Source organism: Prenolepis imparis, unplaced genomic scaffold, assembly GCF_030444845.1.
Source record: "Prenolepis imparis isolate NDT839.2.m4 unplaced genomic scaffold, iyPreImpa1.0 SCAF_10, whole genome shotgun sequence".
NCBI lineage: Eukaryota > Metazoa > Arthropoda > Insecta > Hymenoptera > Formicidae > Prenolepis > Prenolepis imparis.
The window spans coordinates 15,502,277-15,521,423 of record NW_028141168.1 but is presented as its reverse complement, the minus strand read 5'-3'; the positions used below and the strand labels follow the sequence as shown (position 1 = coordinate 15,521,423).

Here is a 19,147-nt window from a genome sequence, read left to right as displayed (position 1 = left end):
TTTTTTATTTTTCGCAATTCATTAAAAAAGTTAGTTACAAGAAAAGAAAAAAAATTGCTGTCCTTTTTAATATCCCAGCCATGACCCGCCGTCATAGATCGCTATAAAAACTTTCTCAAGACTCGTGATATGCTTTACTTGCCACAATGCAGCCACGTGCCAAGATGTTCGCGTTTCGGAAGCTTTCAAATACCCTTTTATCCGTTAAGAGTAAAGTGAAGTTACACTCGTGAAGAAAGTTGAAAAAATTTATAGAAAAATCTAATTGTTTGCAACTTGCTAAAAAAAAAGAAAATGATCGTAATCGTCTTATATTTGTTTTTAGTACGAGAAATAAAACGGTTAATCAACATTTTCTCCTCCCGCGGCCAAGAAAGCGCGTTGTATGTTGCATTAATGAAACCATAAATCATAACGGCGGGGGAAAGAAGAATGGGAGAAGGTCGGAGAATCTGAGTGACGTCCGCCGAGAGAACTCATTGCCGTTGTGATCCTGTCCATTCGTGAAGATCCGTGAAGAGGTTTCACGTAACTTAAAAGACCGTGGGGTCGGGGGAAACGAAGGGGGTTCCCTGTAGCTTCTTCTGTACGGACGTTGACGCAGCTCCCGTGGGGCACTTTTGCGGATGAAGACCACCCTATCTTATACTTGACGTAGCAAGAAACGCTCTGCTTTGCTCTCTTATTTTTTTCCCGCGCTTGTCATTTTTTCCATTCTTTTCTCTCCTTTACCGATTCTTCGTCCGGAGATCCATTTTGCGTTACTCTTCATAGCAATGTACCTAGGGAGAGAAAGAAAAAGCACAGACACATAAAATATCCATTGCGGTTAGACTTTGGTGTTTGCTCCGAAAGCGTTTCTCTCCGTCATTATTCTTGAGCTTTTTTTTTAATGAACAAAAAAATGTTTCTACGAACAACAATATTGAACTATAAAATATATCGTAACGTGGCGTAGGAGGCGTTAGAGATTCCGCAAAAGACGATCATTTGTCAAAGTGAAGCGGATGCGAACGTGAACACGTTATCGCGGCTTTACCGAGGTAATCTATCGCGTGTCTCCTACAAGAAAGAGATTTTTAAAGAGAGAACAGGACCGTCATATCCCCGTCACCGTAATAAGAAACTGCGAAAGATTAAATGTAACAATATAGCTTTAAAGTGTTACATGCTAGTTGTATATTATATTCTATATTTTAACGGAAATTATTTGTACGTCTCTGTCGGACAAAAGGAAAAGGTCTATAATAATTTTTGTAGATACAGAAAAAAATGGAAATTCTCGGTAAGTTGATGTATGTAATTTAAACGCTCATAACCCGACTTGCAATACATGGCTGCGCCAGTTTAATTAAAAGGATGTATTTTTAGGGAGAGAGGGAGGGAAATGGAGGTATAGTTCAACAAGTCGCGAATATATATATATATACATACATGCATGTACATGTATATGTATTTGTATATATGTATGCATATTCGCGACTTGTGGAGCTACCTAGCCATATATATAGGCATAGGCGGAGACGAGGGGTTGGCAGGCAGTCCAAAGCATTGAAGGGGGTTGGATCGTGATGGCAGGTGGTGGCGAGGGAAGAGGAAGTTGCGATTCCATCTGCCAGCCTGTCATTCTGATACTACGTACAATGTCGGCAGTTGGCGGAGACGATCAATACATTGCAATCTATATAAAATGGCTGCAGTATTTGGAGCGCCGTGCATAAAACGTTTTCCCTCGCGTAGAGATGAGAGAAACAAATATCATCCACATATGGCAAATTAAACAGGTATCTGTTTTAAATTACGTAGAATGATTTTTCTTCACTCTTCATTATATATTTGAAAAATTGTAGCAATTATTCATCATAAAATAACTTTTGTCATTAATGCATAAAAAATTAATGCATCAAAAAATATTAAACATTTATAAAGCATGTGTAATATCAATATACATGCGTAGAATAACACACGTAATATCAGAGAGATTGTACGGCTAATGTGTTTACCAAGGATTAAATCATTTTATAAATTAAAGAGAAAAATAAATATTATGTTAAAAAGAAACAATAATATATTAAAAATATATTATTATCAAGATATTATTATATAATTTTAAAGATAAATATTTCAGTATCTCATTATTGCTGTTTACGAATTATTTGATTAATTATTTTTCACGCTACACGCTATTATTTGATTTCAAGTCATAACAAAAAATCCATAGTTCGAAGAACGTGACAATTGTATTTCTTGTATAATTGACGTCATTTTAGATCGTGCGAAGAATAGCAAATAAAATATATGAGCGAGTAACATGCAACTCTTGTATAGATTTAATTTTTATCGTTCAACTTTGCATCAAAGAAAAATATTTTCTTTATGTTCGAAATATTTATAATATACGTTTAGATTGCAACTTGATAAATAAAAGTAAATAGTATATTAAAAAGAAATACTAATATATATATTAAAAATATATTAAAAATATATTAAAATATATTAAAAATATATAATTATCACAAGATATGATAATGCCAGTTATTTATATAGATAATACTGCAGCTGATTTATCCATTCAACGAAATTAAATGTTGTTAATATATATTTTGTCAATTCCAAATTTTCTTCACTAGTAAAATTTAAATATCTAAAATTTAAACGTATATATAACGCGCATAAAAATATATGTATCTTGCTCAACTATATTGAGTATAACAGAAGCAGGTAAAATATATATATATATGTATATGTAGAGATTTGAAACGGTTTGGAATTCTCGGAATGCAGCAAGATAACATAAAGCATTGTTGCTTTATGAATAGCATAGTCGTGATGAAACAATTATTATGTTTGTAAAAAGTGGCAGCAGAGGCACGCCTTCATTCCAAGAATGAAGAACATTAGCAATCGCGTAAGGTTTTAGATGTACATCTCTTACAACTACATATTAAATTGATTTGATGAAAATGTTTGTTGAAAGAAAGACTACAATTTTTTTCAAAATTATAAAAAATATTGTGATTAAAATATTGAAATATATATTTACGTTATAATAAAAATATATATTTTACATAAACATGGATTTTAAATAGATCTTTATTTAGACTTTTCTCCATAAAATCTGAAACGATGAATCAAATCATTTTCATTTTCATGGACAAGCAAATATTAAATAAATATTTTATTTTTTAAAAACCAATATTTCGTGATAGGATATTTTAATTTCGATTCTAATAATCTTACTTATTGAATTAATTAATTTTATTTTATTTAGAAAATTTTAAATTTGTTGTGCGATATATTAATATCAAATTTTTATTTTAGATAGCTACATATACTTTGGCAGCTACAGAGGAAAGAAGCACAACAAATTGCTGCAGCAGCGTCATCTTTTGCATACCTACTGATACTGAGAAATCACCAACAGATGGCACCAATCATACCAACTTCCTTTTCCGGTCTCTTTGAAGAATTAAAATCCATTGTAACAAAAGTTGAAGAGAAAGCTCTATTCACACACTCTCCTACTAATTCACTTTTAACACAACTTTTCTACAAATAGGTATTTCAAACTTGTAGATTATATGTTATTTACGTTATAATCTTTAATAATAATTAAATTATTGTTATTTTACTGTTATTTTAAAAATGCTCATTCAAATCAATCCGGAGAGACATTCGTAAAATCACTTTTTTAATTCCACGACCAACAAATATGTTATCATAAAATTAGAACGTTTCATCTCTCGTGCATTTATGCCAGGTACTTCTCATCACAATATATCTTCAGTTATGCACACAAGTCCGCGTCAAACACATGCTATCACCTTTCGATCACAAATTTATCGCACGATTAATTACACGATTATGCCCCGACGTCGGTGATGCAATATGGCCGAGTTGTACGCGCCAGTGAAAGCAACACGTGATCATGCAATTAATTGTTCCCGATCAGTAAAAGTCCTCGGGAGAAGAAAGAGAAGAAAGCAAGATCACGTTCCCCGACGGTGTGACTGTACAGGAGGCAGGCCAAAGCGAAACTAACTCAGCTTGCGTGCAATAAAGGAGATCATTTTGAATCTGTGCCGCTGAAATTTATGGCCTCCCACCAGGAGAAGCCGTGCGGTGCAGAGTCTGGTAAAAAGCGCGCCGATTATTAATTTTATATTTGCTGTTGCGGGAGGTGCGATTCGATCTCCCACCTTTTCCACTTATCGAGGAATTGAGAAAAGTATTAGAAGCTCTAATTAGTTGTCATTATGTGCTCATTAAAGAGCGAGGTATTTTACTAATGATAACTATATTACCATCTATCTACCAGCAGGATAGCAGTCTAAAACTAGCGTGAAAGAGTTCAAAAGAGTTCTTGCTACGACAGTTTCGAATTGAAAACGGTGCTCCGATGGTGTCTCTTGAAACTTTTTTACAAACGACGAAAGAAAGATCACGTTCGAGAGTAAAAGTATCTTGCGTATATACCTGGTTCTTCTTATGGGGCTCGCAATTCCGAGATTTCTTCTCGCGGGAGAATGGATAAGAGTGGATTCCTCCTTCGTGGTGCGCGCTCCAGGTGATGTTGACCGTTCGCCGATCAGCGATGTTATGGTGCAGGAAAACGCCGAGGGGTAGTATCGCGGGGGAATGATTTATGACTTCGGGGACCAGGTAGGGCGCCATTCACAGCAGCACCGGGCTCTCGGGTTCTCTTCTCTTCCGCCACCTCTCCGACGCTCCCTCTCTTTCTCGTGACTTGCGATGTCAATGCTGTTTCAGTTGGCCTATTTGCGCAATAGGCGTAAGACGAATTTCCACGTTCCTCGCGGATGAAGCTGTGATTAAAGTGGAACGCGTCGGCCTCTTGCAGTGCCCGGTGCAGAATAATTCGCGAATTGATCGATTATCCGTGTCCGCGGCTTCAGCAAAAACGGCGAAAATTTATGACGGTAAGTGTTATAGCACATTTTCCATATACGTTTCGAAATAAATTAAATTATTTTGATAATTTTACCAAAAAACAACATTGACATTCTAATACGTGTGAATTGACGGAAAATAAGATAACTTTATACACAATCTAAATACTTTTCTCGGAATAGAAATTTTTATTTGCGTTCCAAACAATAAGTGACAAAAGTGATTAATTGTATTCAAACAACAATTACACGACGACACGAAATACACCTGTGTTTGAATAAATAATAGGGCGCGAGAGAGACAAAACGGAGATCTCTTCGGTCGAGATGTGAAATACGATTGACGATGATCGAGGTAGGGAACCTAGGTAGATTCATTCACGTAAAGACATTCGAGCAAAACAACGGCCGGATATCGCGTTTCTATACTGAAAGACTGGCAGGAAATTAGTCCTCGGAGAATCGCGGCGACCTGCAATATCTAGGTACGCGCGTGAATTTATGCGACTTAATTTGTAACACGCGACGTATGAAGCTGGCCCCGAGAAAGAGGGAGAGAACTAAAAAAAAAAAAAAAAAAAAAAAAAGGAAAAGAGAATAAGAAACGCTCTCTCGGAAGCTCGCGTAAGTGCCGCGCTCACGCACATGCGAAGGCTAGGCTTGAACGGAGCAACGGACGGAATAATGGTCAGCCCTATGGGCAACTTTTTCACTTTGCATGTAATAACACTGTGCGAAGGGGGCAGCGTGCGAGGGAAAGAGGAAAGGGGAGAACGAAATGCCTCCTATGTGCGCGCGCGCGAGCGCGGAGGAGCAGTTTAATAAAATCTCGTTGGCCTAATGACGAGAGAGCAGCTCCAGTAGTCGTCTCGAGGGCGAGATAGGGGCGACGATGGGGAACGATGGAGGGATGGACAGAGACGGTAGCAGCAGACGGCGAATCCGTCGTGATGGTAGCTGTGGATGCGGAGGGACGAGGGAGAAGGGGGAAACAACTCTTGGCGGGATGAGGGATGAGAGGGGTTGGGAGAGAGATATCGCCCGTGTCGCATGCGATGCCGCCGCGTCTTGCTTGATGCCTCTTCGCACAACGGGTTGTTTTTATGCAAAGATGTTCATCAGTGCTTTGATCTTCACCGACCGAATATGCGCGAGCTTTGTAATTCGGATGTATGATGGTATGACGAGAGACTGCGACAAACGTACGAGACGAAATGGGAAATCTTTTCAGAGAGGAAATCTCAAATCTTGAGAACGAAATACAGATAGGTCTCTCACGCGTTAACAGTTCGATTTTTTTCAATTATATATGGGAAACATTTGTATTTTTATAGATTGTAAATATCGAATCGCATTATTATTTTAAAATCGAATCATATTTTTAGCATTTCATATTTATTTTTTAAACATTATTTCCATTTAAATAACATTATTTATTTAGGCGAATACTTTAAATAAGGATGCGTCTCTCATATGTGTTGATGATTTTCTTCAATTAAATATAGGAAACATTTGTGTTTTTATGAATTATAGTACCATTAATGTTATTAGGAAATTGAATAATATTTGTAGCATCTTGTATTTATTGCAAACATTATTTACATTTAAAAAATATATTATTTATTTGGGCGAATGCTTTACATATCCTGAAAAAGATCGCGACGTTGTTGTTCCTGAAAACTTTTCTTCTTGGTTACACGTCCTTCGATGCTCTGTCATCCGTCTTCCTTCTACGCTCGTTGCCCCATTTTCATGATTTTTCTTAACTATTTCAAAGAAAAATTTCAACATCGTATGTCGACCCGATACGTTGCACTGAAATTGTCAGGGAAACGAAAAAAGCTGGAGGGAAAAGAGGGAAAAGACAGACGCGGAGTCAAGGTACAGCAGCAGCTACCCCGAACGATCATCAATCATCAAGAGCGAGACAATCGAATAGTGCAGCCAACCGGCGAACAGCTGTCGCTTCGGTGGGCTCTAACCGTACACGTTACACGTTGCTACTGCAGTTTCAAAAAAAAAAAAGCAAAGGATACTGTATAAAATCAATCGCATATAACATTGTCTGCATATGTTTTAAAACATAAATAACAATTCTTTGAATCATGAATGACAACTCTCTGAATCCAGATTATCTAAAGAAATAAATGCTATTGTGAGAGAACACTTAGAGAGAGAATTCTAATAATTTAACTGCAACGAAAGAAATGAAATAAATATAGATATAAATATAAAATAAAAAAAAAACAAAACACAATGAGATTCTGAAAAAAATGGGAACGATATGGAATAATGATAGAAACGTATAATTAAGAGAAGGGTTGAAAAATATACAGCGCGTTTGTATGAAAGATTGAAAAACCTCATTTTACCTCTTTCAATCTTTTATAATTTATTTTCCAGTACGCTTCATACGTCGAGCATTATATATCTCAACGAGCTCGATCCTCCTCGCATCGCATCACATCATATCAGAACGCTACCATCACACATGCCGACACCCTCCCTGCGCGTTCCTATATTGCCTGCTACGTTTCATAAATAACTCTCATATTGCAAAAAGTACAATTTCAATATTACAACCGATGGGCATGCCAATATTGCTCGTTGTATGATAGATAGACGAGCTATATTGTCTTTAGAAAAAGCTAGTCGTTCCTTTGAAAAATATGTACCAAATATAATTTTTAGAATATTTTCGAGAATACACCTGTTCGCGAAACAGCATATTAACGTCGAACTGTATCACTGATAATTCTGTATAGAAAATAACGTTAAGTTTTTGAAGTTTTTCTAATGTCATATTTTAGAAGAAAAGAACATACATTTATATAATTTAAATTTCCTATACAATAGAAAGTTTCCAATTTTTTAAAACTGCAAACGTGTCGTTCTTGACATTAAAACACTGAAAATTTTATATTTTAGTAGATGTTAAAATTTGTCTCAGTGTTCAAAAAACATATTCTCTTCTAAATATGATATATTATATAATATTCAACGGCAAAATTCAACAGAGTATATAATTTTATGATTATATATAAGATAGTACTTATATAGGCACAAGTTAAATAGCTCTATTTAGCAAATTAAAGATTAAATATTCACATATCCCTTTGCAAAATTTTTCAACAAAGAAGAGAAGGAATGTTTAAACATATTGCAGCAAATATTGATATTTGGGAAATTTCTAAAATGTCAACAAAATAATTAATATTTCTACATTTCATATCTCCATAGAATTTACGAGTATTTTTTATCTTGATATCTATTTATTATCCATCCGAGAATTTGAATATTGACAATACTAATTTAATGAAAGGAAAAAGCCTTGTGTTAGGTCAATAGAGTCTTCTCATAGAACCTGACGCAAGTAAGGTAGTTTACTGCAGAGAAATTCAGTTTATCGACTTATGGGCTAGACTCTCACGAGGCACATTTATAAACGATAGATGGAACTGAGGAAAATATTTTTTTCCCCGGCTACTTTTTCAAATTAAAATTTTTGCAAATCTTGCATACAAATGCATAAATGAAATTAAATCGTACCGCATTATTATGTAATTGTATTGTTCATGTAAATTCATGGATTTATAGATAAGCCTAAAACTCACATTTTCTTTAGCCCGTTCAATTATTTGATTAATTCATTTATTCATGTGTGATTAATCCGCATATGCAAATTAATTAGCTTTTGATAATCCTCTGGTTATTTATACAAAGCGATCGATCGATACATTATTCCAGAATTACAATTGAATACAGATGCATACTTTGAATATCGGATTTCTATATTGAATTTCCACTAGGCATATCAATAATAAATTTTATTTACGCTTTAATATGCATATATATATATATATATATATATATATATATTTATTTATTTATTTGTACAACTATACTTAATTTGTCATTGCAAATTGCAAACAAAATATTGTAAGTGTTATCACTATGTAATTGTTATCTTTATCTAAGTCATTCAGTTTATTTAGTTCTTATTTTTTACTTGAGTCTATCCTTTAATACATTTTCATTCTAAAAAATTTTAATTATTGACTAAAATATATGTAACTTACTTTTTAAAGTGTTCTACTTTATATCAATAATTAAAAAAATAATGCGTATAATTAGTAAGAAGTATAATTATTAATGCAGTGCAATTTCATTAATATTGCAATTTTATTGCAATCACATTTACCGAAGCCTTTTACATTAATACAGTTAGCACTTGGGAAAAACCATCGCTTCAGGGTTGATATCTCCTTAATACGATTATCAGGCGAAGGCGTAGACATAGCCAGTCAAAAGTAGCAAGCAGAGACGGGAGGGTTGTCACCCTTGTCTCTCTCTGAACAGCGTGAGATGCCAGCCATCTTGAATGATATATGGCGCCGGTTACGAGGTCGACTGAGCGGCGATCACTCAACGCTAAGCTCCGCGGCTTTTGGGGACATACGTCGTCGAGCCTCCTGTTCTGTCCATTTCTTTCTGGCTTTCTATCAGTTGCGATTTATACTAATTATTATAACACGGACTTTTCTTATTATGATTAATAGCAGATTGCTTGATTTTTTTCCGGTTTGCAATCATTTTTTTCTTTAAACAATAATATTCAAATACGAAATCAGATATGAAAAAGATTAATAATTGATTTTCAAATTCCTCTTTAATTATTTCTAATTAACACAAAATAATTTGAGAAGAATTCAAAAATCAGTTTGTTGTACCCAACTCTTATTAGCCCTTTTCATACCTGATTTTGTATTTGTATATCAAAGCCTTTTCAATTTATTATTATAATAATGTTCGAGTTATAGAACAATCAAAAATAATTTTGATAAATTAAGCTACCAGAATATAATTAAATATTAAAAAATTGTTTATTTAAATCTAGGTGGTCCTTATTATATCTGTCAATTTTTTGGAGTAGGAAAAATTAAGGAAAAACGACTACTAAGAGATTAAAGATTTGAACATTAACCACCTTATTTTTTCTTTTGACAATACATTTAGAATTAATGTAGATAATGGAATTGCAAATATTAATTTTACGTTAGCGACAAGAATAGAACATATGACGGGTAAAATAATTCTAATTCAGTAAACAGCGAGAATTTTTTTTCCACAATTCCAAAGTACATGCATTTATAATGCACGGACGTGTCGATGAGTTTGTGACGAAAAACGGTCACTGTTTCCATATGACGGGCCGTCAATGACAGTGATCCGTAATCAATAACCGCATCAAGCTTACACACATTGTTCCACACGTTCCTCTTAAATCCCGAGCTATTCCGCTTCCTCCTTTTACCGTTATAACCCCCTATCTGCGCATTTAATATGCAATACCCCATTTACCCCATTGAATACCCCACTGAATCCACTCGAGGGAGCCTTGCGACCCACATTTCATCCCATCCCACTTATCAACTTTTGCATAAGATTCCTAATCCTGTGAGCTAAAGAGAGTAAGACATTCATATGTGTATGGACAATTTGGATCATGCATAAGTTACGCGTGTTTTTTTTTTAAATAGTTTGTGCAATGTTATTACGTGCACAAGAAAATTTAGTAGAAGAGACGATAAAGTTTCTCAAAAACTTTATTTAATCGTAATCCTTCAGTCACGACTAAACATTCACCGCCGTGCCGTTGCGAACAGATGAAGAGGAAAATAATGGTGAACTGAATTATACAAGCCATTGCAATTAATTAGCCTTAATACAAATTATACCAAGAATCGCAATTATAAGCGACCGTTAGTCGACGACGGCTTCAACGTGCGTGGGGGGAGAGAAAGGAGAAATCTCGAAGAAGAAAAGAGCGAGAGAAAGAGCGGGTCATGGGAAATGTTGGGAGGCAGTTTGCAGGCAACGCAGGGAGAGGAGTGAGAGTGAACATGGCGGGGAAGAAGGCTGAAGGCGGGAAAGCGGACGAAGGATGAGTCCGGTTGCCGTTGGCGCGGAAGAAAAGAGAGTCACGAGATGCCGGGTAGGTTTGTGGAACTCGCAGGAGAGACGCGGATGCTGGATGCTGGAGGACGAGGAGAGCCCGGTGGACAAAGCGAGGGTGGTGGGAAGGAGAACGACGGGGTGCAATTGCGGTGGTGGTGGTTTGCGCCGGAACGGAAAAGGGAGGCCGGGTGGTAGGTTGGAACACACCGGAGGATCGGAAGAGAGAAGAGGAGGAGAGAGGGCGAAGGGAGAGAGAGGTAGAGGAAAACCCGGCACGCGGATCCTCCCGAAGCACCGCGCAATCCCGGGGGCCGCTTTAAATGAGTCAGCGTTTTTATGCCCCGCGATGTTGTCAAAGTGCAAACAGCGCCCGATAATATATCATCCGTTGCGCAAGCAACTCCCCTTGCCACCCTTGTACACTTGCAACGCGCTTGAAGGAAAGCACGCCGTATAAGCTTTACGGTGGACGTCGTCCACGTTGACCACGTGTCTTCCAGCAGGGATAGTAGGGTAACTTGTAACGCCACTTATCACGATAATTGTAATTAGATTTTGAAGATGAGAGCTTACAATTGCTACACGTAGGCAATATTTTTGAATTTTATTTTTTCCTGTAATAATCTCGTACTGGTATTTCAACAAGTTGATAAATTTTATCAATTTTTTAGTAATTATGAAACTTTTAACAAATTGCACATCATTAAAAGAGTTCAAATGTTATCTATCTAATTTTATTTAATAATTTATAAATTATATATTTCATCGATGATCTTATTATGTTTTATATGTTGATGTCGTCATTTTACATAAAGTCATTATATATTAAAAGGTGTCGTAAAAGTGAAAGCTGAAATGAAAAAATAAATATAAAATCAGTGATACGATAGCAATATAAAAGTGAACAAATAATATATTGTAAAACTGAAATGCAATCAATGTCTAGATAAAAATGCATAGAATTATTTCAGATATTAGAAAGTAGACTTGAAAGAGTTTAAACGTTTAATCGACAAAATTATAAACTTTTCATATGATTCTTTTGGAAAGCATGTCTGCATTTCTAATACATTTCTTAAACGTCGTGTGTTATAAACGGGTTTCTATTTTTCATTATTTTCAAAGATAACTACACATTCAAGACAGAATACTTAAATATTTTTATATACAATTTCATATATTTAAATATTTCCTAAATATTTAATGATAATAAAATCTGACTTTAGAGAAAAATATCTTTAACTTATATTTCGATATTATTTAAGTTATATTTCTTCTCTAAACGAGCAGCATCTTTCTATTATTATTTTAAATGTATTGAATTAACAGTGATATATATAAAATAAGATTCTTATTTTTACTTTTTACTTTTTTTGTTCTATAAATTTTATTAATGTTATTTATTACTTGAATTTTGGAAATCTAGATCATTACGCGTAATATATTACATTTATTGATTAGATGTATAAATTTAGTTACAAAGTTGAAAAGATTAAAATTTTTGTAATAACAAGATCCTTACGCATATTATATTACATTTATTGATTAGATGTATAAATTTAGTTACAAAACATGTAGTTACAAAGTTGAAAAGATTAAAATTTTTGTAATAACAACGATGAAGAATCAGAATTTTGAGTATCGTACTGAGATGCGCAACCGTTAGCAAGTTGGTTTCATTAAAATACGATACAGGTTGGCCACGGAGAGTGACATGGAGGGCTACTGATTTTGTATTCAGTAAACTTCTATTATAAGATTGCCAACTTTTTGCTCGAACCGAGGGACACGGAACGGACAAGAGAAAAAAAAAGACAAAAAAAAATAATACGATATAGCGAGCGCGAGAAAAATAACGCAAGAGATAGCATAAAACACAAAATTCAAAATACAAGATTGAAGCAAGATTTGATTGTGAAAATTATCTTCTAAATTTCAAAGAGATTCTATAAAACGAGAAAAAAGGGAAAATTTTTAATTAAAAGAAAGTCAACTCTCGATAGAAGTAACAATAGTTGAAGAGATGAGGGAAAGGACAAGAAGAGAAAGATAGACAAGAGGATGATGAGAGGGAAAATCCTCACGATGGCGAGGGGTGGCTATGACGGGGAGACGCGTCAAGCAAACTGACAGGGTTGCACAAAATTCAAAATACAAGATTGAAGCAAGATTTGATTGTGAAAATTATCTTCTAAATTTCAAAGAGATTCTATAAAACGAGAAAAAAGGGAAAATTTTTAATTAAAAGAAAGTCAACTCTCGATAGAAGTAACAATAGTTGAAGAGATGAGGGAAAGGACAAGAAGAGAAAGATAGACAAGAGGATGATGAGAGGGAAAATCCTCACGATGGCGAGGGGTGGCTATGACGGGGAGACGCGTCAAGCAAACTGACAGGGTTGCTTCTCCCACCGAAGTAGGAGGAGGCGGAGGCATTCAACCGAAAGTCAAAATAACTTCCTAAACTTTAACCTCCAGAGCATAAAAGTGCTATGCCTTTTCTATCTGCTCGCGCGAATCTCGGCATCCGGCTTGGAGAGTTGACGACTCTTCGGGATCTCGGCCGTGGTATATCGCCGATAAAAACACGTCATATCCGCGAGTGCTTCTTGCGCGCGATGTGTCCCGAAGAGTCCCGGATCCTCGGTAAAAACGATTTTCGACTCATTCCGTAGAAGAAGAACCGTCTTTCTTCGGCATTCCCGCGATCATGACATCTTAATACGATCGAATCAATCGGCATTAATACTTTAATCATAAACTTAAAGAGAAAAATCGACACGCACTTCAAAATAATTGATCAATTAAAATATGGGTAGGTAATATAGATAATATAATTAAAAAAGGTAATAAATAATATATGTAATTTATAATATAATTAAAGAGAATGATACAGCATATATATCATCTTGTATGTAATTTTGCAGAAACATCCAGACCTCATACACATCTCAATTTATTAATCTTTTAAAAAATATAAAATTATATCGCAATTTATAAAGCATCGTCTCAGAAAATTGTATACGGCGTGTTCAGAGCTCGAACAAGTGAGCGAAAATTGAACGACCCCGTTCTCACTCTTCGTGCGTCTCTTCGCACGGATTTCTTCTGAGAAAAGACATAATGTGGCCTCTTTAAGGATATACCATCTTGCGAAAAGGAAAGAGAGAGAGAGAGAGAGAGAGGCGCCATTCGTCGTGTAACATATGCTTTTATCTAAATTAAACAGTGTCGGCGCGATTTTCATTTCCTGCCCTGAAGCCGCTGATGTTATCCGCAGGATAGCGCGTCGCGAGAGCGTTGCTAAGGGTCGGGAAAGGTTTACCCTCCTACTTCAACCGATCCTCCCTTCACTCTCTCCTTCCTCTTCCCGCACCCCGTCCTCCTTCCTGTCCTCCATCGCCTTACTCACCCGTCGTCTCTGTATACGTATGCACGTTGTCTACTATCTCCCCGTATTCCAACCAAGCCCTTCATACCCGCCTCTCCTTCTTCCTGATGTCAGCTCACTCGTTCTTGCGGTTGAAATATCTTCCTCCGTTCGTCATCTCCTTGCTGTTGCCTTCTATATCAATGCGCGTCTTCGATATCTCAAAGACTATTCGCGATAATTATTCATTAATACGTAAACGCGAGTATCGTAAGGAGAAACAACCTATAAACTCTCCGTTTTTGAGATATGAGCTGTATTAAGATGATAATCGCGTATTCGTGTAATAATAAATGTCACACTCCTGATATCGAGCTAATTCGATTTTTTATTTAGATACAAAAATACAAAAAAACATACATGTCAAACATTATTAGCATTTATCTCCAAAACCAAAATTAACCTTTCTCTTTCGTTATCTTCTTGTAATCAACTTGACTAATACAGGGAAAATTTGAAACTTAATGTTTTTTACAATACATCAAAGAGAGAGTATCACATTGATACAAATTTCCTATTTCATTCGAAAATCTATTATTAGAGAAAATTAAAAATTATTTTCAAAACTTTTTTGGAGATAGTATATCACAAGTATAGAACACCCTTATCAATTGTTTCATTATGTCATCATTTCTTGTAGGAATTATAATAATTACTAAAATGCAAATGACGCAATCTTGTTAAAATTTACAGATTTTCACCCCTTTCACATTCCCTTATAATGACTAGTAAAAGTTTCGATGAGTAATCGCAAAAAAATGTGGACTGATACTTCCTTGCTTACATGTATTTTCAAAATTAAACATCGAAATTATAGAATTCATGTTAATTTTTTTACACACTATAATTCTACACATTGCATTTTATTATTATTATATGAATAATTGATGCAAAACATCCTGTAATATTATCTATGTGATCCCTATGTCTCCATTCCATCTTCTATTAATTAATCAACTTTGCTCTGCGATATTCTATATTTATGTCCGAAAAAATTTAAAAAGAAAAGTTTTTTTCGCACCTTTAATCGCTTACCTATACATATTTTTTTCTTACAAAATGAATATTTTATGAGCTCCTGAAATATCCGTGAATCAAGCACAAGCGCGGATATCGCAGCCGTGAAGCAATAATTTTCGGCGGTAAAACGGAAACGGCGAAGGTGCGGACGCGTGATCCCGCCCAAAAAGTTGATTGCAAGAAGAGAAGGAAAGAAGCAACGAGAGGATGCTCTCTCTCACTCTCTCTTTTTTTTTTTTTTTCTTCCTACGGTATTACTCACCCCTCCCTCGCCCTCGCCATCCCTCCGACCGCTGGCCTTCTTTTTCTATCGCGGCGATCTTTGTCTACGGAACAAGCAGGCGTAGAAAAAGAGGACGCTCAGACGATGAGGAAGCTTCGGCGAGGGGTGGATGTGGCCGAGAGTCGGAGGATGTTCGTCCTTGGGGTGGGCGAGGAAGGTTGGAAAACCGGTGGCGCGGATCTGCAGACAGCTCTCCGGCGCGGATGGAGAATGGCTGATTCCGAGAGGAGAGGAAAGACGGAGAGAGGAAAAGAGAGCGCGCGCGGAAAAGAGACGCGAAACGGACAAAAAGACAATATAGAATCTCTCGCGGTAGTGAAAGGGGAGGAGGAATACTGGAGGAGAGAGAGTCCAGGGATAGACGGACAGGATGACGCTGATCAATCTCCCGGTTTCGTATCTCGAAGTCCCGGACCCGATCTCCGCGTTTTTCTCTTCCCACCTCTCCCCATCGCTGTTTCATAACATAAGTTCGCGGGAAAAGTCTGTCTATGAAGGCGAAAATTTATCGCTTATATATCGATGTGTATCGATGCGCGAATTATTATTAAAATACATATGTTTCCAGGATGAAAACCTAAATCGAGAAGAATTACGAAAATCTTCTCGATTGTTCGACAATAAAAAAATGCGATGTCGATTCCGCAGCAAGGTCTTTCGATTACATTAGTATTAATATTTATTGCATGGAAAAACTTTTGGAATAAAAATCTTTATGTGGGTCATTAGAAAGTATAACAACTCGCTCATCTCTTTCGCATATTATTAAAACAATCTTAAAAAATTAGATAAACGAAATATCTAGAGACGCTGAACCCATCTCATGAGAACTATATTTTTAAATAAAAGAGTTATCTGTTTCGACAATAATTTAACGAGCCAAACATTTTTCCTAATGTAGAAATCTTTATTAAAAGTGTCTACATTTTTCTGTTTTTATTAACTGTTATTTTTTTACACGCGCACTTTGCATTTTAGTACATTATATATGTATTAGTATATGTATTAGACATATAATTTCTAATTATATATACATATGGTATTACAATATCTTTTACACATTAAGTTTTCTTATACAAACAAAGTTATATATATATATTGTAATATATTTGATGCATAAACATCGTCTCTCTAGAGATTCGTATCATAAAACAAACTTAAAACTGTGTTCGAAAACAATTTAACATCTTTATTCAACCAAACTTGCTTAACACTATACACAAAGAAATCATATGTCTAATACATATAAAGAAATGTTATCATAACTCTACGCATTTCCATCAATATAAATTGATTAATTTTTATGTGCATTATATGACTATAAAAATTTGTCTGAACAATTCCAAATTAAACAAAAAATTGTGAAAATATAAAAAATTAAGTGTAAAATTTTTTAAATAAATAACAGATTTTATATATATGCAAAATAAATCGGGAAAATTCAACTTGACAATTTTTAAACAAACAGTCATGATGACGTAAATATCTAGAAAAAACTTTATCGCTAACTCGAAACCTTTGAAAGGATTGATGATATCATTGTTAGACAGCTATCGTAGAAAGACTTCCCACCTCTCTCTCACTTTGCAGGTATGCAAAGGTTCAACCCAAATGGAAAAGAATTCGATGGCACAGTCTGTCATTGACAGTCGAAGCATCGATAGGTGAAACATCAACTTAGTTTTTAAGTATACGAAGAGTGAGAAAGACCGAGTCAAAATTCGAATCTTCGATGTGTAGATGTAATATATATATGTTATACGGAGGCTGTCGAACAGAATTTCGTGTGAAGACCACGTGTCAGTCGCATATTAAATTGTCGTTAATTGATGAAACATTGCTTTGATGAGAAATGTTGCTTTGGGACGTTCGTATGGAATCAGCTACAAAATAGCTTCAAAATAGATCAATACTATCAGTGTTCTAAATCCTTTGGCGCCATAAATTCAGTGATAAACAAATATAATAGTGGTATTAACAATCAAAATCGTGAACTATTTTGCACCGACAAGAACACTTTAAGCTACTCCATAAAAATGGAACAAATCAATCTGCAGCAGGTGTTAACACAGCAAACGTTTTCACGAGAATTAGTGATGCCAAAACAGCAACAGCAGCAACAACAGCAACAACAAATACCACAAAATGAGCAGAGAGGGAAATTTGAGCAGCCATATTTCAATTTCGCGACAACGATGAATTATAGTGAAGGTATTTGCGCATAAAGCTGCACGTAACGTCACTATCACACGTCAACATAATATCAAATATACTGTGCAACTGTGCATCCAATTTAATAATGCGATAATTAGCGTAAATTTTCATATATAGAGCGGTTAATTAAATTAACGTTAATGATGTGTTATTTCTTAATAGATCTGCAAAAAAAATGTATCTATATATCAATCAATCATTTTAGATCATTTAAATTCTTAATTAATTAATATATCGACGACATCAATGAAAAGTGTTTCAAATATCATCTAGAGTTAAAGTTAAGAAGAATATAAAAAAAAGATGCATGATAACAGTATATCAAAAAATATCAAGAAAGTTCAAGATCAAATTATATATGTAAAAAGTATTTCCTTAAAAAACAATAAAGTTCTATAGTCGTATATTAATTTAGATATAATTCTCATTATTCTATTTCTTTTTCGGCAAAAGAAATTGTGCAAAATAAATCTTTTAACAGATTTTTAGTTACTTTTCATTGATGCTTCATCGATATTGTATTTTTCGCGAAGCTACTAATTTTTTAGATCATGTATATTATTTGCATCATCTTTGTCTATAACAGAGACGGAGAATAAAAATTAATTTAATTTATCTAGCTGGATGCGACATTAACGCAGTCTGACTTAAAACGTCAACATCTGATTCATGAATCATTACGTTTCATCTGGAAAAATTATTTCAAGAAATTATGCATTGGATATAGCATTGTTTTTATATAGAGATGTTTATAACAAAATTTATCAAAATTTCTAATGCACTATTGTATGAAGGTCACATGCATCTTTTTCTTTATATGCACTTCTTAACTTTAATTCTAGATAATATTTCTAAATCTTCTCTTACGACATATTAACTATATTAGAAAAGATTTATTCAAGAAAAGGATTATTCTAGAAAAAGTCACGGTAATTCGTAGAATTCTTGAAAATATAAATTTATCTTTTTACTTAGATAAGCTATTCTATTTTATAATATGATTAAAGGCGCCGGAGGGAAGATCATAATCGTTCCTTCAAACAATAAATTATTAATTTTTTTGTTATACACAAATACCGATTTCCATGCGTATAATTGAAACGGACTTCTTCGCAGATAGCTGATTTTCGTCGATGATTAATATTCGCTCATTAATCCCTGGTCATCATTTTATTGAAATAAGCCGCCTTTACTGTTTAGGCTTTTGAGACGCACAGCAGGTATAGCGACCTGTTTAGCGGATCTCCCGCTGTGCGATCCTTGTGTGACAATATTCTCTTGTGTTATCGGCGTCGCCAATTCTCCTTTTTGATGCGTTTCAAATTTTTTAACA

At 34.9% G+C, this 19,147-nt stretch overlaps 1 long non-coding RNA gene across 1 annotated transcript in view; it reads right to left on the bottom strand.

The window, feature by feature from the left end:
* LOC145941782 (uncharacterized) overlaps nt 1–19,147 on the bottom strand; it is a 216,563-nt gene that overhangs the window by 12,538 nt on the left and 184,878 nt on the right. The gene's annotated exons all lie outside the window — the stretch shown is intronic.